The sequence below is a fragment of the Saccopteryx bilineata genome, chromosome 3, assembly GCF_036850765.1.
Source record: "Saccopteryx bilineata isolate mSacBil1 chromosome 3, mSacBil1_pri_phased_curated, whole genome shotgun sequence".
Lineage (NCBI taxonomy): Eukaryota > Metazoa > Chordata > Mammalia > Chiroptera > Emballonuridae > Saccopteryx > Saccopteryx bilineata.
In genome coordinates this window covers 296,873,841-296,899,105 of record NC_089492.1, presented here as the reverse complement: position 1 = coordinate 296,899,105, position 25,265 = coordinate 296,873,841, and the positions used below count along the sequence as shown (strand labels likewise).

Here is a 25,265-nt window from a genome sequence, read left to right as displayed (position 1 = left end):
TGTATGAGGAAGGCAGAGGGTGAGTCTGGGAACAGTCTAGTAGATGGTCATGGGAGACATTGAGTCTCTGTCCCTGTGAGCACGCTGCTGGGGAGAACCTGAGTCACTGTTTTTGGAACAGAATCCTGCAAACCTGCCATTGCTGTGACACAGTGTCACCTTCTCTGCCCCAGATCCCGCCATCCTGGGCTGCACAGGTGTGTTGGACTTCGAATGCACTCTCCAGTGCCTTTAGACATGGTGGTGATTAGAGTAGAGATGAGGGGGCCCTGATTCCTCCTCAGGCTGGTCCCCACAGGACCCCCCTGCATCTTTATTTATTTAAAGGACAGGCTGATCCTGGAATTTGTGAGATGTCCTACAGAGAGCCATTTCCCCTTCTCTTACCTCTTATCTGCTCCCAGATATCTGGTACTAGAACCCAGGCAGGTGTCTGGCAGGCTGCAAACATATTGAAAGGCGTGAGCTTAAATCAGTTTTCAAAATACTAAGTGGGCAACACATACATTGAGGTCTAAGAGCAACATGCCAAGATTTGGAGGCAAAAGAGACAGAAAAATGTGAGGCAGGGATGCAGTTCACTGTGTCTCATAGACTCTCCCAACTGGTCCAGTACCAATGATAAAAAAAGTCTATGATCTCCCCACTGCACTGCAGGGGTCTCTGTCATGATTCAGGTGACTCTATATGAGGGTCTGAGTGTAAATGTTTTATTTTATTTTTATTTTTATTTTTTGTATTTTTCTGAAGCTGGAAACGGGGAGACAGTCAGACAGACTCCCGCATGCGCCCGACTGGGATCCACCCGGCATGCCCACCAGGGGGCAATGCTCTGCCCACCAGGGGGCTATGCTCTGCCCATCTGGGGCATCGCTCGTTGCAACTAGAGCCACTCTAGCGCCTGGGGCAGAGGCCAAGGAGCCATCCCCAGCGCCCAGGCCATCTTTGCTCCAATGGAGCCTTGCCTGCGGGAGGGGAACAGAGAGACAGAGAGGAAGGAGAGGGGGAGGAGTGGAGAAGCAGATGGGCATTTCTCCTGTGTGCCCTGGCCGGGAATCGAACCCGGGACTTCCGCACGCCAGGCCAACGCTCTACCACTGAGCCAACCAGCCAGGGCCTGTAAATGTTTTCTTAATTAGATTAGTATTTTCTGCTTTTCAATTTCTCACACCTCCCAAATCTCCACTTGGTTGGAATGACAGGTTTACTGCCTCCATATCTCAGTTAAGGTAAATTCTCATCACATTTGTGGGGGCAAGTGGCATCAGTGTGTGACAAATGACAATAGTGAGATCAAAAGCAGAATAGTTTGTTGAGTGACTTCCCACCATTCAGTCTATGTTGCTGCCACAATTTGATATCTGACCAGCGTGTGTGCATGTGTGTTTGTGTGTGTGATTGCCTTTGATCAAGACTCTTGTGGATGTCACTGTTGTCTGAATCATGAAGAGTCCCCACAGTGTGAAGAAGAGGGTGACACCAGCATCAAGACTGCTCTGAAGAGAAATAATGCAAATGATTTACCCCAAGGAGAGGGAGGTGGTGGTGGAGGAGGAGAAGGAGGAGGAGGAGAGAGACCCTGCTGCTCACAGAAACAGAAACAGAAAGTCAAGTGGAAACTGTGAGTAGAACCTGCATTCTAGGGCCAAGAGAGACAGCTGAGCTCCCCTGTAGGGGCAGAGTGTATGACACAGTCCCTCCCCCAACCTCATTCCCTCCCCCCTCTTCTTGGTTCACTGTCCTTGGGAGGGGGCCTTGGTGACTCCAGTCAATGGAAGCAGGGAGGGATGGTCATCTCCATATCAGTCTTTCCAGCTAACATTTGGAATCTGTCCATGTTGCTCAAAATCCTTCCGTGGTCCTCATGGTCTTAAAGGTAAATTTCAGATTCTTCTTTCTAAACTAAAGGCTGTTCACGATCACCCAGATGTGACTCTCTGACCTCAGCCCTCACGTTTGTTTTCTCTATTTCACTGGAGCAGTCACCCTGTGAACACAGACACACGCACACACATATACACTCTTGCACACTTCACACACATACTCCCACACACACACACCATCTGTTGTTGACCATTTTCTTGCTCTCCATATCTGCTCCCACAGAGCTCTGTAGAACTAGCAAATTCCTGCCTAAAGCCCCCAGCTGACAGCACAGGACTAGAACCAACACTGAGATTCCTTCTTCTCATTTCTCTTCTCTACATGTGTCTGGGACTGCTGAAGGCTATGCAGGATTGTGTAATGTGTATATGTAAGAATTCATGTGACAAGGCTGGAAACACAAGAATTAGAATTCAATTACACCTGATACTATATTTTATTGACATAGGTTGCATTTTTCTAGTTCAATTGTAACACATGGCACATGTGATCATCATTAAGTCTGACCCCATCAGTCCATTCCTTTACATTCCTTTTGTCTTATAGATGTAATCAAACATCCTTGCATGGTGGAGAGCACATCTGTGACCCGCCACAACCTAACCCACTCCTGCTCCTGTCAAAAAAGCCTCTATGTTCTAGGATTCTCTAGAATGTTCTTCCTTCTCAAGAAGTCTCACTCTCACTTTTTAGAAGTTTGCCTCTTCAAACAGCCATTCCCTTGACCATGTCTAATGATGGTCCCAGATGTTCTCATATTTTCTCTCATTTCTCTTTTCTCAGTAAAGTAATTGCAACAATAACTTTAGAAGTCCCATATCCAACTAAGAGAAGTTCTTAAAACACAGGAAATGGGTCTCTTGTGTCACAGCTGTATTTTTGGTTCTGGCACAAGTACTCAGCAGAGAGTAGGTGATCAGTAATTATTTGTTTGTGGATGAGTCAAAGACCAGAAATAAATTTACTTTGTGGGAGGCTGAGAAAATAATTAATGAGTTCAATTTATTGCCAGTCACAGTTGGAGGCATCTCAGCACAAGAACTTGGGCCCTGTCTCCTCTGAGCAGGAGATCAGACCAGGCAGAATGCTGGGAACAGAGGAGACCCCAGGTCTGGGCTGAGTGTCTCCACAGACCCTGGACCCTGCCTGAACTCTCATCATGGAAAAACCAGAAACAGGCACATGTGGGGCAGGGGTGTCCCCTTGCTGTGTGTCAACAGCTGTGGGAACTCGGAAGGGTGGCAGCCCCTGACTCACCACATCCTGTGCGTCTCTGTCCTTCAGGCCCAGGGGCTCCTCCATCTGCAGAGCGGGAGCACTCCGAGCAGATGCCATGCTGTCCCTTCTCTCCACTCTTCTCTGCCTCGGTCAGTTGGGGACACGGGGAGGGGGTTAAAAGGAGGGGATGAGAGACAAGACGGTGCTGGAGTAGGCGGAAGTACCAACATCTACTTCCCAGAACCAAAGTGGATTACAAACTGATTTTATGGACTATCATCTGGAAAAACCAACTTTGGACTAAACTAAGAGAACTCTTCAACCAAGGAACACTGAAGAAGCCACACCGAGACTGGTAGGAAAAGTGGAAACGCAGAAATGCAGAGAGAGCTGCCCAGCTCCTCAGAGAAAATGGCAGCAGGGAAAGACTCGTGTGGCGGGAAGTGAGTTTAGCAAAGAAGGAAGGGCCATGAGCCCCCCCCCCAAAAAAAAGCCCCAGCCTGCAGCCCCAGAGCCCAGAAAAGGCATAAGGACAGTATTTAGCTGGAAACAAGTCAGGATAATGTTTGTGAGAAAGAGTCTGATTTCTCAGACCCAGGATACTTCTTAAAGGGACCGCGCAGAACATCTCTCTCACAACCACTCACCTGGGGCTCCTGGAGATGGGGGGAGAGAGGAGAGGACCAGAGTAAAAGGAAGAGAGTGTAATCTAGGAGGCACAGGGAGAAACATTTTGGGAGATAGCCACACTAACCCCTGGGACGAGTCACTCTCCAAAGCTGAAGTGAATATTTCCCCAGGAAACAGCAATACCAGCAAAGGGAAGCAGGAGAGCAGCCAAACAAGCTCCCCCAGAACATTCAGAGCAGAGTTGCATAGAAGGAGGGAGCTTTTGGGTCTACAGTAGTGAGTCTTAGGGTCCGAGCTGCAACGCCCCCACCCACGAGGCTGAGGGTGCGCCGGAGGGCAGGCGGCAGTGGGAGACAAAAGCATGGTTCTGCTGGCAGGGGCGGAAGCCAGCTGGACACCACTGAGCTCAGGTGTGAGCTCAATCTTGCCTGGCTGGAGAGAAGGGGGCGTGCAAAAGCAGTCAAGCTCAGCTGCAGGCAGCCTGTAATCCAGGCTGTGGAAGAAGGGCGGGAACCCCGGAAAGGGTGGAGACCAGCCCCTGAGCAAGGGCAGAGGAGCACAGCCTTGCCCCACCCATGCAACCCAGGTTTGCGGTCTGACTTGGTAGGCGGCTTCTCCCACGGGGGTGGAGCCAAAAGCCCAGAAGAAGTGGAGTTCCGCTACTGAGCTGAGCTTGGGCATGCAGTCCTGCCCGGCGGTAGAGCCAAGGCTAGCAGCCATTCCTCGAGTGGGCTCCTCGTGCAAGGGCAGGGCGAAAGCCAGGAAACAGGTGGAGACCCGCAGCTGGGCAAAGGTGCTCACCAGTGCCCTCAGGACCGAGCATAATGTCACACATGGGGGCAGGGCAAAGGCCAAGGTCACCAACGCTTGTGCACCCGAGCACGTGATTACAGCCACTCCCATGAAGAGAAAATGCAGAGGCAGAGAAATACAACACAAATAAACCAAGAGAAATCCCCAGAAAAGGACCTAAGTGAATCAGATATAACCAAATTACCAGTTGCAGAGTTTAAAATAACAATTGTTAGGATGCTCAAAGATATTAGAACAACCATACATGGCCATTGCAAAAACCTAAATAAAGAGATAACAAATATAAAAAAGGACATTGAAATAATAAAAAAAATCAGTCAGAAATGACAAATACAATATCTGAAATAAAGAATATAATGGAAGTAATTAAAAGCAGGATGGATGAAGCAGAGAATCGAATCAGTGAGCTAAAGGACACAATAAATAAAGGCATGGAAGCAGAGCAGAAAAAAGAAAAGAGACTCAAAAAGTCTGAGGAAGCTCTAAGAGAGCTCTGTGACAACATGAAGAGAAATAACATCCGCATCATAGGGGTTCCTGAAGAAGAAGAGAAAGAACAAGGGATAGAGACTTTGTTCAAACATATTATAGTGGAAAACTTCCCCCAATTAAGGCAGGAAAACATTTCACATGTTCAGGAAGCACAGAGAACTCCATTAAGGAGAAACCCAAAGAAACCAACACCAAGACACATCATAATTAAAATACCAAAGCTAAATGATAAAGAGAAAATATTAAAAGCTGCTAGAGAAAAAAAGACAATCACCTACAAAGGAGCCCCCATAAGGATGACTTCTGACTTCTCAACAGAAACACTTGAGGCCAGAAGGGAATGACAAGAAATATTCAAAGTAATGCAAAACAAGAACCTACAACCAAGACTACTTTATCCAGCAAGGCTATCATTTAAAATTGAAGGAGAAATAAAAAGCTTTACAGACAAAAAAAAAAAAAAAAAAACCTCAAGAAATTCACTGGAACCAACCCAAGGCTGCAAGAAATGCTAAGGGACCTGTTGTAAACAGATCAAAGGAAAAAAAGAATATAGCAAAAGAGGAATACAGTTTTAAAGAAAAAAATGGCAATAAACAATTACATATCAGTAATAAACTTAAATGTTAATGGACTAAATGATCCAATCAAGAAACATAAGGTAGCTGCGTGGCTAAGAAAACAGGACCCATACATATGCTGTCTACAGGAGACACACCTTAAATCAAAAATGCACACAGACTGAAGATAAAAGGATGGAAAAAAATATTTCATGCAAATGAAAATGAAAAAAAACTGGGGTAGCAATACTTATATCAGACAAAATGGACTTTAAAACAAAGACCATAGTTAGAGATAAAGAGAGTCACTACATAATGATAAAGGGAGCAATCCAAAAGGAAGATATAACCATTATAAATATCTATGCACCTTATATAGGAGCACCTAAATATATAAAGCAGACTTTGATGGACTTAAAGGGCGAGATCAACAGCAATACTATAATAGTAGGGGATTTCAATACCCCATTAACATCATTAGATAGATCCTCAAGAAAGAAAATTAACAAAGAAACAGCAGACTTAAAGGACATATTAGATCAACTCGATTTAATAGATGTCTTCAGAACCTTTCACCCTAAAACAGCAGAATATACATTCTTTTCAAGCGATCATGGTACATTCTCTAGAATAGACCACATGTTAGGGCACAAAAGTGGTCTCAACAAATTTAAGAAGATTGAAATCATATCAAGCACTTTCTCTGATCACAATGGCATTAAACTAGAAATCAACCACAATAGAAAAATTGAAAAACATTCAAACACTTGGAAACTAAATAGCACGTTATTAAATAACAAATGGGTTAACATTGAGATCAAAGAAGAAATTAAAAAATTCCTAGAAACAAATGATAATGAGCATACATCAACTCAAAATTTATGGGACACAGCGAAAGCAGTCCTGAGAGGGAAGTTTATAGCATTACAGGCATACCTCAAGAAGCTAGAAAAAGCTCAAATAAACAACTTAACCCTGCATCTATAAGAACTAGAAAAAGAACAGCAAGTAAAGCCCAGAGCTAGTAGAAGGAAGGAAATAATAAAGATCAGAGCAGAAATAAATGACATAGAGGCTAAAGAAACAATACAGAGGATCAATGAAACCAGGAGCTGGTTCTTTGAAAAGGTAAACAAGATCGATGAACCTTTAACGAGACTCACCAGGAAGAAAAGAGAGAGGACTCAAATAAATAAAATTAAAAATGAGAGTGGAGAAATAACAACTGACACAACAGAAATACAAAATATTGTAAGAAAATACTATGAAGAACTGTATGCCAAAAAACTAGACAACCTAGATGAAATGGACAAATTCCTTGAATCATATCATCTTCTAAAAATCAATCTGGAAGAATCAGAAAACCTAAACAGACCAATTACAACAAATGAGATTGAAACAGCTATCAAAAAACTCCCAAAAAAGAAAAGTCCTGGGCATGATGGCTTCACAAGTGAATTCTACCAAATATTCAAAGAAGAACTAACTCCTATCCTTCTCAAGCTATTTCCAAAAATTCAAGAGGAAGGAAGACTTCCAAACTTTTTTTATGAGGCGAGCATAATTCTGATTCCAAAACCAGGCAAAGACAACACAAAAAAAGAAAATTATAGGCCAATATCCCTGATGAACTTAGATGCAAAAATCCTCAACAAAATATTAGCAAACCGGATCCAGCAATATATGAAAAAAATCATACACCATGATCAAGTGGGATTCTTGGGAGGCAAGGCTGGTACAATATTCGCAAATCAATCAATGTGATTCATCACATAAACAAAAGAAAGGAGAAAAACCACATGATAATTTCAATAGATGCAGAAAAAGCATTTGATAAAATCCAGCACCCATTCATGATCAAAACTCTCAGCAAAGTGGGAATACAAGGAACATACCTCACCATGATAAAGGCCATCTATGACAAACCCACAGCCAACATCATACTCAATAGGCAAAAATTAAAAGCAATCCCCTTAAGATCAGGAACAAGGCAGGGGTGCCCCCTTTCACCACTCTTATTCAAAATAGTTCTGGAAGTCCTAGCCACAGCAATCATACAAGAAAAAGAAATAAAGGGCATCTGAAATGGAAAAGAAGAAGTAAAACTATCATTATTTGCAGATGATATGATATTGTATATAGAAAACCCTAAAGTCTCAGTCAAAAAACTACTAGACCTGATAAATGAATTCGGCAAGGTGGCAGGATATAAATTCAATACTCAGAAATCAGAGGCATTTTTATACACTAATAATGAACTGTCAGAAAGAGAAACCAAGGAATCAATCCCCTTTACCATTGCAACCAAAAAAATAAAGTACCTAGGAATAAATCTAACCAAGGAGATTAAAGACGTGTACTCGGAAAATTATAAAACATTGATAAAAGAAATCAGGAAAGATACAAAAAATTGGAGGCATATACCGTGCTCATGGTTAGGAAGAATAAACATCATTAAAATGTCTATATTACCCAAAGCAATTTATAAATTCAATGCAATACCGATTAAAATACCAATGACTTACTTCAAAGATATAGAACACATATTCCAAAAATTTATATAGAACCAAAAGAGAACATGAATAGCCTCAGCAATCTTAAAAAGGAAGAATAAAGCAGGAGGTATCACACTTCCGGATATCAACTTATATTATAAGGCCATTGTTCTCAAAACAGCATGGTACTGGCATAAGAACAGGCACATAGATCAATGGAACAGAACAGAGAACCCAGAAATAAACCCACAGCTCTATGGACAACTGATATTTGACAAAGGAGGTAAGGAAATACAATGGAGTAAAGACAGCCTCTTCAACAAATGGTGTTGGCAAAATTGGACAGCTACCTGCAAAAAAATGAAACTAGACTACCAACTTACACCACTCACAAAAATAAACTCAAAGTGGATAAAAGACTTAAATGTAGGCCGTGAAACCATAAGCATCTTAGAAGAAAACATAGGCAGTAAGCTCTCTGACATCTCTCGCAGCAATATATTTACTGATTTGTCTCCACAGGCAAGTGAAATAAAAGACAGGATAAAGAAATGGGACTATATCAAACTAAAAAGCTTCTGCACAGCTAAAGACAATAAGAACAGAATAAAAAGACAAACTACACAATGGGAGAGTATATTTGACATTGCGTCTGATAAAGGGTTAATAACCAAAATTTATAAAGAACTTGTAAAACTTAATACCAGGAAGACAAACAATCCAATTCAAAAATGGGCAAAAGAAATGAATAGACACTTCTCCAAAGAGGACATACAGATGGCCAGTATGCATATGAAAAAATGTTCAACATCACTAATGATTAGAGAAATGCAAATTAAAACCACAATGAGATATCACCTCACACCAGTCAGAATGGCGCTCATCAATAAAACAACACAGAATAAGTGCTGGCGAGGATGTGGAGAAAAGGGAACCCTCCTGCACTACTGGTGGGAATGCAGACTGGTGCAGCCACTGTGGAAAACAGTATGGAGATTCCTCAAGAAATTAAAAATCGAACTGCCTTTTGGCCCAGCTATTCCACTGTTAAGAATATACCCCAAGAACACCATACCACTGTTTGAAAAGAAGAAATGCACCCCCGTGTTTCTGGCAGCATTGTTCACAATAGCAAAGATCTGGAAACAGCCCAAGTGTCCATCAGAGGATGAGTGGATTAAAAAGCTTTGGTATATATATACTATGGAATACTACTCAGCCATAAGAAATGATGACATAGGATCTTTTACAACAACATGGATGGGCCTTGATAACATTATACTGAGCGAAAGAAGTAAATCAGAAAAAATTAAGAACTATATGATTCTATACATAGGTGGGACATAAAGATGAGACTCAAAGACATGGACAACAGTGTTGGGATTACAGGGTGGGGGGAGGAGAGGGAGGGGGTTGGGGGAGGGGAGGGGCACAAAGATCATGGCTTTTCAGCATTTGCCATATTCACTCCTTAATCTATAGACAGACAGCAAATATTTACTTATAGTATTTCCACTATAAAGACTGCTGTCTTAGGGACAAATGCTGATGAACTATTTCAGCAGTTCCTCCTTCTTCAAAGACTTATATGTCAAGATAGAGCTCCATGTTTTATAGGACATACTCAAGCTCACTCCATGCTCCCTGGAGCTTTAGCACAAGGGAATGCCCTTTTTTTTTCTCTCTCTCTCTTTTCTTTTTTCTTTTTTTTTTTTTGTTGTATTTTTTCTTTTATTTATTTATTTTTTGTATTTTACTGAAGATGAAAATGGGGAGGCAGTCAGACAGACTCCCACATGCGCCTGACCGGGATAAACCTGGCCTGCCTACTGGGGGGGGCGGGAATGCTCTGCCCATCTGGGGTGTTGCTCTGTTGCAACCAGAGCCATTCTAGCACCTGAGGCAGAGGCCATGGGGCCATCCTTAGTGCCCGGGGTGGCTTTGCTCTGGTGGATCCTTGGCTGCGGGAGGGTAAGAGAGAGACAGAGAGGAAGGAGAAGGGGAGGGGTGGAGAAGTAGATGGGCGCTTCTTCTGTGTGCTCTGACTGGGAATCGAACCTGGGAATCCTGCACACCATGCCAATGCTCTACCACTGAGACAACCGGCCAGGGCCTAGGAATGCCCTTGTTGATCAAGCTACCCCCAAAAAAATTATATGGAGCAACCATGACAGACCGAGCAAGTCAGTCTCATACTATTTATCACCAGAACGCTGCAGCCCAGTGTAAACAGTTTCAACTTGCTCGGGAAGCAGCACTGCAGATTGGGAAATCCTGTCCAAGGGGTCCTATACTGCCCCTTCACTTGGAGTTAACCCTCAAGGACCCCTACCAGGACAACTTTGGCAGATGGATGTTACTCATATACCTTCATTTGGCAAACAGTCGTGTGTCCACATTACAGTGGATACATATTCCGGATCTATAGTAACCTCTGTCAGAATAGGAGAGGCTGCTAAGCATGTTATAGCTCATTGTCTGTATGCATTGTTCTATTATTGAATTTCCTAAACTGGCTAAGCTGAAAATGCTCCTGCATATGGAGCAAAAGCATTTACTGTATTTTGTCATGCTTACAATATTTAAAGTTAAGGTATTATTAAAGTGTACTCAGCAAACATTTTAAGGTCAATTAAAAAAATTTAAAAGGGGGTAGTCATATCTTGTAATTCCTATGGGTCTACGATATTATGCTTTTTACTTAAAAAAAATTTACATTTCTTTTGAATGTTGATGAACAGGAGACACCAAATCTTTTTCACCTGCAAACTACTACCTTCTTTAGTAGATCCAGCTAATAACACTGTTTTGTCTTTTTCCGAATAGCTCCAGATATATGGAAAAGATTTATATAGGCGGATGGGGATCCTCAAACCCCTCAACGAGATCTTCTGAGCATGGCTTTTAATATACCTAGTGACAGAAAAAGCCCAATAGAGATCAGGGGAACTATCAGCTTTTAGGATACACCCTTAAAGGCTCCAACACCCCAAAGGGGTCTCAAAGGATGCCATCTGGGTCCTGCTTCAATAGTGGAAAGGAAGGTCATTGAGCTAAAGCCTGCCAGGCTTACATGCCTTTGCTGTGAGGAAACAGGGACGCTGGAAGGTAGGCTTCCCCCTCGCTCCTCTAAGGGAGGGTTCAGTCTCTTCCAGCCCTGCTCCAGCCACTTATGACCTAACCTTGCCCAGAATGCTGGGGTTTGCCACTGAAGGCTGAAGGTGCCCAGGGCCATTGGCCCCATCTACGACACTGTGGACAAGCCTAGGGTATTTCTTCCAAGAAGCAGGTAAACTGATCTCATTTGCACAAGGGCCACTTAACTATGTTTTGCCTGAATAGTCAGGATTTTTATTCTTCCCTCAAAGATCTCTGTTGTGGGTGTTGATAGTCTTATTTTCTGCTGCTTTGCTAAATATATAATGCTTCCTTTATCCCTCCTACCTCAATGCCCCACTCATATTTCAGACTGGGACCTACTCCTACTAATTTAGAGCTCTCTTTCCCCCTTTTGCCAACTTCTATTATGAATCTACCTTTGCCACCCAGCTTAGTGTATCCCAAGGTTCTCTTTACCATGCCACAGTCGCAGAGCTCCAGGGAAAAGCAACTTGCTCTCATCTCTCCAGGCAGAGGAGAACAGAAGCTCCATAACCACGCATGCTGCAAATGGCTTTTCCAGTCTACCTGAATCATTCCCAGCTAGAAGCAGCGGTCATTGGGACTTGGACATGAGCTGCAAAGTATAGAATGGTGACAACAATTCCAGTGCCATGCGGACTTTTCCTGGATGTGGACTTTTCCTGGACTCCTGCTCCCTGTGACAGCTCCTAACAGACTGAACTGTGGTTGAGTTGCATTTTTCAGGAATTTGGCATGGTGATGGGGTCAATTTGGACTTGGTGAACATGTTAAGGACACTACTCTTTTATGGATTCTTGCTGTATTGGCCAAGAGTTTGCTTAAAGGCTTTTAATCACTGTAAAAAAAATAAAAGACTGGATAAAGAAGATGGGGCACATATACACCATAGTATACTATTCAGCTAGAAGAAATGATGACATCGGATCATTTACAGCAGAATGGTGGAATCTTGATAACATTATGCAGAGTGAAATAAGTGAATCAGAAAAAAAAACAAGAACTGCAGGATTCCATACATTGGTGGAACATAAAAACGAGACTAAGAGACATGGACAGGAGTGGGGTGGTTACGGGAGGTGGGGGGAGGGGAGGAGGGAGAGGGCAAGGGGGATGGATACAGAGAAAACTGGATAGAGGGTGATGGAGGACGATCTCTCTTTGGGTGATGGGTATGCAACAGAACTAAATGACAAGATAACCTGGAAATGTTTTCCTTGAATATAGGAACCCTGATTTATTGATGTCACCCCATTAAAATAAAAATTTATTTATAAAAAAAGAACAGAAAGCTACAGAATAATGTCATTGATGAATATTAATGCAAAATTCCTCAACAAAATAATAGCAAAATAAATCCAATAGCATATTAAAAGCCGTAAAAAAAAAGGAGAGGATGAGTTGGTTACACCCTCTTGTTCATGGGGAACCTCAGGACTCAGTCAATCCCAAGTGATCAGGGCCCTAATGGGAAGGGAATCAGCTCAGACATCCAGGTGCAAGTCTCTAACAAAGACTCTCTTCCAAGGTTGATTCCGGGCCAGAAGACCCACATACAGACAGGTGACTCCTCCCCAGGCTCCATATCCCATCTCTTACTTCACCTCCTGGGACTCAGGAGGGAGCACAGATCATGGCATGAAGTGATAGAACAGGAGGGTGTTGGGCTGAGCTGGGAATGAGGAAGGGAGGGTCTTTGTATTGCAATCTCTGGTTTCCTTCCAGGGACCCTCCCCAAACCCACCATCTGGGCTGAGCCAGGCTCTGTAATCTCCTGGGGAACTTCTGTGACAATCTGGTGTCAGGGGACCCTGGAATCCCAGGAGTTTTATCTGTACAAAAAAGAAAAACGTGTCCTTTAGAACTCACAGTCCCCATGGAAGCTTACGAAAAAGGGTGTTTCTCCATCACACACATGACAGAGCATGATGCAGGGAGATATCACTGTACCTATCTCAGCCCCATTGGCTGGTCTGAGTGCTGTGAACCCCTGGAGCTGGTGGTGACAGGTGAGAGGACACTCAGTGTCCCAGCCTCAGGCTCTGCCCTCAGGAAGGAGGTCTGCTCTCAGGGGGTCTCCCCTCTCACAGCCCAGCCCTGGGGGATGTTAGGGAGGGGCGAGCCCATCTAACATGCTGCCTCCTCCTCTCCTAGGATCCTACAGAAAACCCAGTCTCTCAGCCCTGCCCAGTGTTAGATTTAGGGAGATGTGCTGTGGCTGCCAGAAGTGTAACTATTAAAAGAACAGGAACAGGGAGTGCTGGCAGGAACAGGGAGTGCTGATAGGGCCCCTGTGAGGCTGAGAACAAAGATCAGAGACCCTTATCAGAAGTTTGTGTTTGAAATTTACCACTAAGCTAAACCCGGCCCCTGTTGCTATGCTGCGTGCGACCTCCCTAGCCAATACCTAACTGCCACATCTGCTTCTGTAAAATGCTTCCTCACTTAGGATATATAAGAACCTAGCTGTGAGTGCCAGGCACGACTCCTGTTTGCAGCTCCTTGTGAGTACGGTGTCTCCGGACATCTTGGGAGTTCGCACCTGCACAGGTTAAACTGGCCAATAAAGTAACATCTAAACTCCTGAAAGTCTCTGACGTTTGTTCTCGTACCCGGTGGATGCAACATTTTGGGGGCTCGCCCAGGATTCTCCCTTGGTGGAGTTTTGGGTCGGAGACCAGAAGGACAGCTCGAGCTGAGTAAGTATTCACTGAGGATCCTCATTTGGTTTGACTTTTGGGCTCCGGAGCACACAATCCTGAGGTAGTAGGTAGGACACTGCCGGTAACCTATCCAGGGCCTTCAGAAGTGGGATGCCGCTATCTGAAATTTGGATATTTGGATTTGTTAACTTTAGGAATAACCGGTCACATTAGGAATCCTTTTTGTGCTGCACTGCACTGCATTTTATCTGAGCTCGAATGACTGAGTTGAGTGTGAGAGAGACAAGTGTGTTCCTTGTGTTAATAGTGTGTGTTGCCTGCATCATACCCTTTCTCATTATTCCTGAGTCATCTAGGATGGGACAACAGGAGTCTGTGCTGGGATCCCCACTTGAGTTCCTGTTGAAGAATTTTTCTGATTTCCAGAAGAGAGCTCAGGAGTACGGAGGCCCGCAGCCGAGTCCAGGTTTCCTCCAGACCTTGAGCCAGCTGGAATGGCCTACATTTAATGTGGGATGGCCCACAGAGGGCACTTTTGACCTTCCAACTTTGCTGTCATAGCCACAGTCTATAGGACTCCCCACCCAGACCAATACCTGTATAGATGTGTGGGTAGATACAGCCATTTTGCTTCCTCCTCTGGGAGGCACAGCCATTTTGCTTCTCTGGGAGGCACCGCTGGCACCAGATGCTGGCCCACGGGCACCTCCTTGCCTCATCTATATGCCTTTTTCCACTAGTGATTTATACAATTGGAAACATCAGAATCCACCATTTTCTGAGAAACCTCAGGGACTAATATCTCTCCTTGAGACCACTTTTAGGACCCATCAGCCCACATGGGACAATTGTCAGCAGATTTTACAAACCCTCTTCACTTCTGAAGAAAGGGACAGAATAATGAGAGAAGCTGCTAAGGCGGTATTAGGAAAAGAAAGGGAAACTCAGGAGGGAGGAAGGGAAATAGAAGATGTTCTCCTATCTCAACCTCCTACCTGAGACCCTAATACTGCTAGGGGAAGGGACGCGCTCCTCCAGTATTGCCGGGCTCTGTTGAGGGGGCTCAAGGTAGCAGCTAGAAAGCCAACCAACTTTAGCAAGGTAAGTGAGGTCATCCAGGGAAGAGAGGAATCCCCAGCAGCCTTTCTAGAAAGACTCATGGAGGCTTATAGTGTATATACCCCTCTAGATCCTGAGGCAGAAGATAACTAGTCTCCTAGGAGACTAGTAAATATAGCCTTTGTGACTCAGGCCGCTTCAGATATTAGGAAAAACTTCAGAAGATTGAGGGGTTCGAGGGAGAGAATAGAAGCAAGCTATTAGAGATAGCCCAGAAGGTGTATGTCAATAGGGATGATTTGGAGGCTGGCAGGGTGAAGAAAGTTGCCAAAATTCTGATTGCTGCCCAGAAACCTCCTCCCAAAGGGAAAGGGGGACAGCAAAAGGGCCAAAGACAGTGAATAGCCAAAGATTAATGTGCCTATTGTAAGGAGAAAGGGCACTAGAAGAGAGAGTGTCCAAGGTTGAAGGCCGACAGCCAAGGGCCAATACAGGGCCCAGAGGTCGTGCTCCAAACCTTAGACTGATGGGGCTAAGGCTCCATTCCTGTCAGCTCCCAGGAGCCCATGGTTACCTTAACAGTCGAAAGAAGGCCAATAGTCTTCCTAGTCGACACGGGAGCCACCTACTCAGTCCTAAAGAAAGCACAGGGCCAGAAGCAAAAGGCAACTACTAAGATAATAGGGGCAACGGGCAAAGCAGAAGCCTACCCATGGGCCACAGCAAGAATTACTGACTTAGGTCGAGGCATCATCACCCACTGCTTGGAAGGGACTTATTGCAGAAACTTCAGGCCACCATAACCTTCCAACAGGAGGAAAGCCCTATGGGGAACAAAGAGACAGAGGTCAGCATGGAAGTAACTGTCCCACTGTCTAAAGAACACTTACTTGCCACCATCCTAGAAGGTAAGGAGGCCGAGGAAGGGGTTCCAGATGCCCTGCATGCCCGGGTACCTGAGGTTTGGGCGGAAACCAACCCCCCAGGTTTGGCCGCTCACCAACTGCCTGTCCTGGTGCAACTGCTTAGCACTGCTAGACCGGTTAGGATCAGGCAGTACCCAGTCCCAGCCCGAGCTAGACAGGGAATCACCCGGCACTTGCAATGCCTGCTGGAGGCAGGCATCCTTCGAAGGTGCCAATCAGCCTGGAACACCCCGCTGCTTCTCGTCCAGAAACTAGGGAGCCAAGACTATCGTCTGGTCCAAGACTTGCAGGAGGTAAATGCACAGGTAGAGACTATTCATCCCACAGTGCCCAATCTGTATACCTTACTGAGCTCATTGCCCCCAACCCATACCTATTATTCTGTCCTGGATTTGAATTCCCCTGGCACTTCAGAGCCAAGAGATCTTTGCCTTTGAATGGAATAACCCAGATAATAGACTGGTGGGGCAGTTCACTTGGACCAGACTACCACAAGGGTTTAAGAATTCCCCCACCATTTTTAATGAAACCCTCAGCAAAAATCTGCAGGCCTTCTGCTCCTCCCATCTGTCAATCGTACTGCTCCAGTATGTGGATGACATTCTCATAGATGCGAAGGACGAAGGAGAGTGTGAAGAAGCCACCTCCAACCTGCTTCAAGATCTCGGGCGAATAGGGTATCGAGTCTCCACCAAGAAGTCCCAGATTGTGATGCAAACTGTAAGTTATTTGGGGTATAACTAACAGGGAGGGCAAAGGACATTGTCCAGTCAGCTAAGTCAGACGGTCTTGCAGATCCCTGAGCCTACTAACAAGAGACAGGTACGAAAATTCCTCGGTGCAGTAGGATACTGCCGATTGTAGATATTAGGCTTTGCAGAACTAGCTAAACCCCTGCACGAACTAACGAGGGGTAAGGAAGAGCAGTTCACATGGACAGATAAGGAGAAGCAAGCATTCCAAGTGCTTAAAGAGGCCTTAGTGGCTGCCCCAGTTTTGGCCCTGCCAGATCTGGCCAAACCCTTTCAGCTATTTATAGTAGAAAAGGAAGGGGTAGCTTTAGGGATACTGAGCCAGGAACTTGGGCCGTGGAAGAGGCCTGTTGCCTATATGTCCAAGAAACTTGATCCTGTAGCCTCGGGATGGCCAACATGTCTGAAGGCACTTGCTGCCACCTCCATACTAGTCAAGGAGGTTAGTTAGTAAATTGACTTTAGGGCAGGACATCAAAATCATTAGGGAACACTATGTAGAGCAAGTGCTGCAAGCACCTCCTGACAGGTGGCTATCTAATGTGCAGCTAACGCAATATCAGGCTCAGCTGCTGAACCCTCCATCTGTTCAGTTCCTCAAAACTGCGGCCCTGAACCCAGCAACCCTGTTGCCAATACCGGACTCCACTTTGGTCCACAGTTGCAAACAAATTCTTGACACAGTGACTGGCTCCCGCCCGGACTTAAGGGATCAAGCATACGTGAAGGCAGACCTGACCCTCTTTACAGACGGGAGCAGTTTTATTAAGGATAGACAGCGACATGCAGGGGCAGCAGTGGCCACAGAAAATAAGGTCCTGTGGCAGAAAGCACTGCCCGCAGGAACTTCTGCACAAAGAGCAGAGCTAATGAGCCTTACAGATAGCAGAGGGAAAAGTTGCCAACATCTATACTGACAGCCGGTACGGTATGCAGTTCGCCACTGCCCATGTCATGGAGCCATATACAAGGATGAGAGGCTTACTGACAGCATGGGGCTAAAAGACATGTACAAATCGCAATGAAATGCTTGCCCTCCTAAAATGCCATTTGGCTACCCTATCAAAGTTGCCATCATTCACTGCAAAGGACACCAGAGAGGGGACTCGCCTATTGTAAAGGGTAACCAACCTAGCAGGACTCTAGCGGCAAGAGAGGCGCACTGGCCACAAGAAAGCCTCTTACCATTGCTGCCCTCAGCCAACACTACCTCCAGATTCTAGATATTCCCCAGAAGAAGAGCAGGAAGGGATGCAGTTGAAAGGGAAGAAAGATCAGCAGGGATAGGATAGAGCTTCCGGACTCCCAGGCTCTATTTACCCAGGGAATAGTAAGAGAAATAGTAGGAGATATTCATACTAGTACCCATCTAGGACAAAACAAGCTAGAACAACTTATCAGGAAGTATTATATAGGGCCCAACATCAGGGATATTGTCCACTCCATTGTCTCGAGGTGCAGCATCTGTGCCAGAGTAAATGTGCAGAATAAGAAGCTACCCCCCTTTGTGAGGTATTGGGGGAAAGCTCCAAGAGAACTGTAGGAAATAGATTTCACAGAGATGACCCCTAGGAAGTCAGGTTATAAGTATCTATTAGTATTAGTAGACACCTTCTCAGGATAGGTAGAAGCATTCCCCACATGAGGAGAGGTTGCTTCCACAGTCTGCAAAGTCTTATTAAGGGAAATCATACCTAGATATAGCATTCCCCTAGCCCTAGGATCAGACAATGGACCTGCATTCATATCCAGGATATCTCAAGAATTAGCCACTAAGTTAGGTATTAATTAGAAATTGCATTGCATTTATAGGCCCCAAAGTTCAGGACAGGTAGAAAGAATAAACTGGACCCTAAAGGAAGCTATAATTAAACTGAGAGGGGAGACTGGTGAAAACTGGGTTGAACTCTTCCCTTTTGCCCTTTTTAGAACCAGATGCACCCCCTATCTCAATAAATAGACCCCTTATAAAATCTTATTTGGGCAACCTGTGCCCCTTGTACCTCGATTGACCAGAGGGGAACTAGAGATTTTTAATCATAATTTTCTCAAGTCCTTACAGGCCCTGCAACACATCAGAAGTGAGGTGCAGGCCCTCCAGAGATCAGCCCAATCGAATGCGAAACACAACTCCCGACTACTAGAGCCACTGGATCCTAGACAGTAGGTGTGGATTCTCAACCACAGACGGGGCAACCTTGAGCTGTGGTGGAATAGACCTTTCCAGGTGATCCTGAGTATACCCACAGCTATTAAGGTAGCTAAAAAGCCCTACTGGATCCACCTCTCCCACGTGATGCCGGCCCAACCACCTAACAAAGGATCTTGAAAAATCAAGTCAAGCGGAACCCTGGAGAGCCTCTAAAGTTCACCTTCTCCTCCACTTAGGACTGATGACTTTTTATTGTTTACCCAACAAGTGACTAGAGTTGCAGGAATAGGTTTTAATCAGGACAGCAGATAGCACAGTTATAGCACAGAATAACACCTGGGATAATAACAACCCCATAACTCTCCAAGCTGACTTATCAAAGTTCTTTGAAGACAAGTTCTGTGATTCACCAGCAGCTTGGAGACATTCTGATTCAGCCAGGAGCCCTCTTACTGATGATTTGCCTAGCTCATACACCTTAGGTAATAGGTGTAACCCCAATGTGAAAAATAGGGCTTTATAGTATACTCCACACTATGCTTGCTCCGAACCCCCTTCCGGATGGCGTCGCATATACAGCTCTCACTCAGATTATTTTTGTAAAAAGTAGGGTTGTGAGACCCTAGTCAGTGAATTTCAATGGAGTCCACCTAAACCAGGTAATATACCTCGAGAAGCAAATAGACTTCCTCACCAAGGTAACCCTTCATAATAGGAGAGGGCTAGACCTCCTCCTCCTTGAGCAAGGAGGACTGTGTGCTGCTTTAAGAGAAGAACGTTGTTTTTATGCTAACCACTCTAGGGTAATTAGAGAAAATATTAAGATACTTTGCAAAACAGTTAAAGAATAGGAACCTAGAAGAGACAGCCCTAGCTGGTCATGCCGCTATGTTCAAGACTCTCTCCTTAGTTTAACTACCCCTCATATCCGCAATTGCTGGAACCCTCCTATTCATTTTTTTTTTTAATCATTGGCCTCTCCCATTACCTTTAGACCAATAATCCTTAATAAGCTCCTTGCATTCGTAAAGGAGAGGGTAGATGTAGTAAAGTTAGTAGTTCTGTCCCAACCTTACACCAGTCTCCCCACTGATGAAGAATCAAGGGTTTGATTTATGCCCAAAAAAGATAGGGGAAATGTTAGATTCAGGGAAATGTGCTGTGGCTGCCAGAAGTGTAACTATTAAAAGAGCAGGAACAGGGAGTGCTGGCAGGAACAGGGAGTGCTGATAGGGCCCCTGTGAGGCTGAGAACAAAGAAGGTCAGAGACCCTTATCAGAAGTTTATGTTTGAAATTCACCACTAAGCTAAACCCGGCCCCTGTTGCTATGCCGGCCCCTGTTGCTATGCTGCATGCGACCTCCCTAGTGAATAGCTAACTGCCACATCTGCTTCTGTACAATGCTTGATCATTAGGATATATAAGGACCTAGCTGTAAGCACCAGGCGCAACTCCCATTTGCAGCTCCTTGTGAGTACGTTGTCTCCAGACATCTTGGGAGTTCGCCCCTGCGCAGGTTAAACTGGCCAATAAAGTAACATCTAAACTCCTGAAAGTCTCCAACAATTGTTCTTGTACCCGGTGGATGCAACACCCAGCCCTGTTGTGACATCAGGAGGGAACGTGACCCTCCAGTGTGGCTCAGGGCAGGGATTTGAAAGGTTCATTCTGACTAAGGAAGAAGATCACAGGCTCTCCTGGACCCTAGACTCACAGTCACATTTCATCAGTGAGAGATACAAGGCCCTGCTCCCTGTGGGCCCTGTGACCCCTAACCACAGGTGGACATTCAGATGCTATGGCTCCCTGACAGACCCCAGGTGTGGTCACACACCAGTGATACCCTGGAGCTCCTGGTTTCAGGTGAGTCTCACTCTTTACCCATGGATTCTTTTTCATGAGGAGAGACCCATTGGAGAGAGTGGAGAGGGGAGCACAGGGCTCCTCGCCAGAGACACACAGAGAGACAGTGAGACCTAGGACAGGACAGAAGAAGACATTTTATGGGAGGAGCAGCCCCTGTAACTCACATCTGGTCTCCCCAAGTGTGTCTCAGAAGTGCTCCCTCCTGACCCAGCAGGGCCCCATTGTGGTCTCTGGAAAGAGCCTGACCCTCCAGTGTCACTCTGATGGTGGGTATGACAGATTCCTTCTGTTTAAAGAGGAAGGACATGACCTCCCACAGAGCCTTTTCCTGCAGCCCCAGGCTGGGCTCTCTCAGGCCAACTTCTCCCTGGACACTGTGAACAGCTCCCACGGGGGCCGGTACAGATGCTACGGTGGACACAACCTCTCCTCTGAGCTGTTGCCCCCTAGTGACCCTGTGGACATCCTGGTGGCAGGTGAGGGCCCATTTAGTTCAGTGTGGAACCCAGATTCTGCACAGGCCCTGCTGGGGGGGATCTCAGGTGGTGATGGGCAGAGTGAACAAGCAGGGTCCCAGGGAGGGAGACAGAGAGAGACAGGGGATGGGAGGGGAGGAGTGGAGAGGGGAGATGCAGATAAACAGAGACAGATGGAGAGGAGGGTCCTCAGAGAGAGGCCTGATTACTCTCAGGTCAGAACAAGGTGGCAGGCAGCCCTCACCCAACCACCCCCTCTCTAGGACAGCTCCCTGACAGACCCTTGCTCTCGGTGCAGCCAGGCCCCACGGTGGCCTCAGGAGAGAACGTGACCCTGCTGTGTCAGTCACAGAGCCTGATGGACACTTTCCTTCTGTCTAAGGAGGGGACAGCCGATCCCCCCCCAGCTTCTTAGATCAGATCTCTGAGCTCAGCAGTACCAGGCAGAGTTCTCCATGAGTCCTGTTACCTCAGCCCATGGGGGGACCTACAGGTGCTACAGCTCAAACAGCACCAACATTTACCTGCTGTCACACCCCAGTGAGCCCCTGGTGCTCCTGATCTCAGGTGAGGGGACTGTGACCCTGTCCTTTCTGAGCTCAGTCTAAGCACCTTGTACCCAGGAAAGGTCCAGCTGGGATGGCAGAGAGGAGGATTTAGTGGTGGTCACCCAGGGGGTCTCTACCCCTTAGAGGCCCTGTCACCCCTCTCCACTTGTTTCCACCCACCTGAGTCCAGAATGGGTCAGGCAGGCAGCTGGAGGGTCCTGGAGTGGCCAAAGCCCAGATGTCAGAGAAAGTCTGAGTGGGAGGGTGAGCCAGCTTCTCACCCTCTTCTTCATTCTCATGACCCTCTAGGGACCCAGGCCCCACCCACAGGACCCATCTCCACAGCTGGTGAGTCACTGAGAACTCTAGTCAGAGGGAGCACAGACCACCCCAGGGCTGTTCTGAGGGTCTACCAGGAGATCCAGTGTCCCACAGACACTCAAGGATGGGCTGTGTCTCAGGGGGCTGGGAGTCAGGCAGAGATACTGATATTCTCAGGGATCCCAGGGCTCTGAGACTGGCAGGATAATTTAGGAAGTGCCCCCAAAAGTAGTCTCACCTTAGTGACCCTTGGAGGTTGGGGTTGAGTTGAGAGGACCTCGACTCTGTCCATTTTGAGCTCAGTCAGCTCTCAGTGTTGCACACTGGAAGGTCTGGGCTAAGATGAGGGTTAGGGGACTAAGAGTGAGGGTCAGCCCAAGCAGGTCTGTTCCTTAGAGCTCTTCCTATAACTGTCTACTCACAGCAACTCATTTGGGTGTGAATACTTCCAGGTGCATAGAAGGAGGGTTTGGGGGACCATAGGAAAAATGTAGAAGAAGAGTTTAAACAAAGTTGGAACTCCAGGTCAGATCCAGACATGAACTCCCTTCCTGTCCTCATTTCTCGAACCCTCTGAAGCACAACACCCTACAGGTCCATCTATACACTTGTTAGTCACTGGGGCCTCTGTGCTATGGGGGACCACAGACCACCCCAGGGCAGTTTTGAGTCCCTCAGATGACCTCATGCCTCCAGAGATACAGCACAGCCCTGTTTCCCAGAGGAGCTGGTAGTTCTGAATAGGTGATGATCAAAGGTGGAATGACAGGACTCCAGGCTTCTGAGACTGGCAGGGGACGGATGCAGTGGTCATGGCCAAAAAAGATGTTGGGGCCCAGCCTTAAGGAGAAGCAGCCAGACTCATGTAGCAAGATGGCAGCCTCCACACTTCACCCACATTCTGATCTCCAGGAGGCTCTGATAATCTACCCCCCCCACCCCCAGGGTCTGGGCTGCAGGAAGGTAAGTGAGGCTTTCTGTGGAGAGGTAGTAAGGGCTGAGTCATGTGGGATTCAGGCACCTGTGGAGACACTGAGATGGACACTCCTTCCCCTGTTTTGTCTCAGTGTCCCCAAGTGTAAAAGGAGAGAATCATGACCCAGAGCTCAGATTTCCTTTCAGTTCCGGCTCTAAGCTCCTGGGAGAGGGGGCTCACAGGGAAGTGCCCAGGACATGACTTTATGAAGCCTCTTCCTCTCTCAAGCCTGGCTCCCTGGTAGACACTCCCACTGTCCTGCCAGGCACTGGGTGACTTCAGGAGAGAATGTGACCTGACTGTACCAGTCACAGAGCCTGAGGGACACTTTCCTTTCATCCATGAAGTTCTCAGCCCATTCTCTACCATTACATGTCTGACAGCAAAGTATACAGTGCGGCAAAAGTAAGTTTACAGTTGTCAGTATATTAAACATAGAGTTTATTCTTCTATTATTATTTAGAATTATCATGTTATTTTCTATACAAACAACTGTAAGAATACTTTTGCCCCACCCAGTATTTAGCTGAGTCAAACTAGGCCCCGTCCTCCATGAGTCCTGTGACCTCAGTGCACAGGGGCCCTACAGGTACCTATAACTCACACGGCACCAACTTGTGCTTGCTGTCACACCTCAGTGACACCCTGGGTCTCCTGGTGTCAGGTGAGAGGACACTGACCCTGTTTTTTCTCATCTCACTCAGCTCAGGGCCTGTCTCTGTAGAGTATGAGATGATAGTAAATGAGAGATTTTAGGAGACTCCACAAAGGATGGCATTCAGGAGCCCCTGAGACCAACCCCTTATTTATGAACCCTGGCTCATCAGCTGTTGAGTTCTTAGACTGAACCCAGAACACAGACTCAACCATGTCTGTGTTATGACTATTTTTGTCACTATTCCTGAGCTCTGGGGCACAGGTAACTCTGGCCTTCCATGAGTCTGTGCAGGTTCAGAGATCACAGGAGGCTAAGAGGATCCAATGAAGAGACAGAGGGAAACTGGAAGAGGAGAGACAGGCTCATTAGGGAACTGTGCAGAAGTTAGGAACTGAGACGTGGGACATTCGAGAACACAGAACGTGGGGGAAGTCTTATGTTTTCCAAGTCCTCACTTTCTCCCTCATTTCATGATTCTTAAGAAGAACTGACACAATCAGCTCATCACAAAACAACTCTGAGCTCAAGATTAAGAAGTAGGAGAAATTCTCGGTTATGGTGCTGGGCTCAGAGTGCTGCAGACCAGCACGACTAGTAATTCTCCATGTCCTGAGTAAGAACAGTGTGGAATAAAGAAATAAACTAGAGAAAAGAAGTATGAGATCAGGAGGTCTCTGCAAGCTAATAGCAAGCCAGATTAAAGCAAAATCCCCAGTTTGCATTCTTATATAGCTTATTATAGAGTGCAGAACCGTATGCAAATAAGGAAGTCTCTGATACAAAGTCACATATCTGAGGCACAAACAGGAATCTTCTTAAAGCATAAACAGGAATCCCCCCCACAATGCATAACTAAAATTAACCAATAGCAGAACAAACAAAGAGTGAGAGGAAGGGCATGTAAATTACCTCTTAGCAAATGAAAAAATCAGAGGTTGTGGGCAAGAACCTAGCCTTTAGCAACTTAATCAAGCAAGTGAGGTGGGGGGATGGGTAACAAAGACACTGTCAGCTCACTGCCAGTCCCTCACACCTCTGTCTCACCAAAATATAAGCTGCAACGACCCTGTCAGCTTGCAGTCTCCCACAGAGAATAAAGTCTTGTCAAAGAGAGAAAGGTGTCCTGGGTGGACAACTAGTGTCCTGGGGTGACACTTGCCTGCACTGACATGGTGACATCTTTGCCCACATTTTCTAGGCTTCCACCCCCAAGACTGCACAGTGGAGAACCTCTTCCACATGGCTGTGGCTTGACTGATCCTGCTGGTCCTCATGGTGCTGCTATTTCAGGCTTGAAACAGCTAGAGAAGGACCCATGATATAGGCAAGATGTGACCACAGAGGCAACAATGCAGTGTTCAGGAGGTGGAGCCTTGGAGCACATATGATGCCCCAGGAGGTGATGAATGAAAGTGTGGACCACAGATGAGGTAATGCTTCTGAGACTGTGCAGTGGGGTAAACAGTTTGGGTGCAGGAAGGTGACTGAAAGCACCCTGTATTGGACTCTTCCTTCATTAATTGTGCATTTTTCTCTCTATCTTTTTTGACTGTCTGTAATGACCCCCTTTCTCTTCCCACCCCTGTGACATGAGGGTCCATTGAACATGGCTGGTTTGGGTCCTCCCATCTAAA

The 25,265-nt window shown here is 46.1% G+C and overlaps 1 pseudogene; it reads left to right on the top strand.

Moving 5' to 3' along the window:
• Positions 1 to 3,217: 3,217 nt before the first annotated feature.
• Positions 3,218 to 24,936, top strand: LOC136330127 (leukocyte immunoglobulin-like receptor subfamily A member 6; annotated as a pseudogene).
• Positions 24,937 to 25,265: the final 329 nt, after the last annotated feature.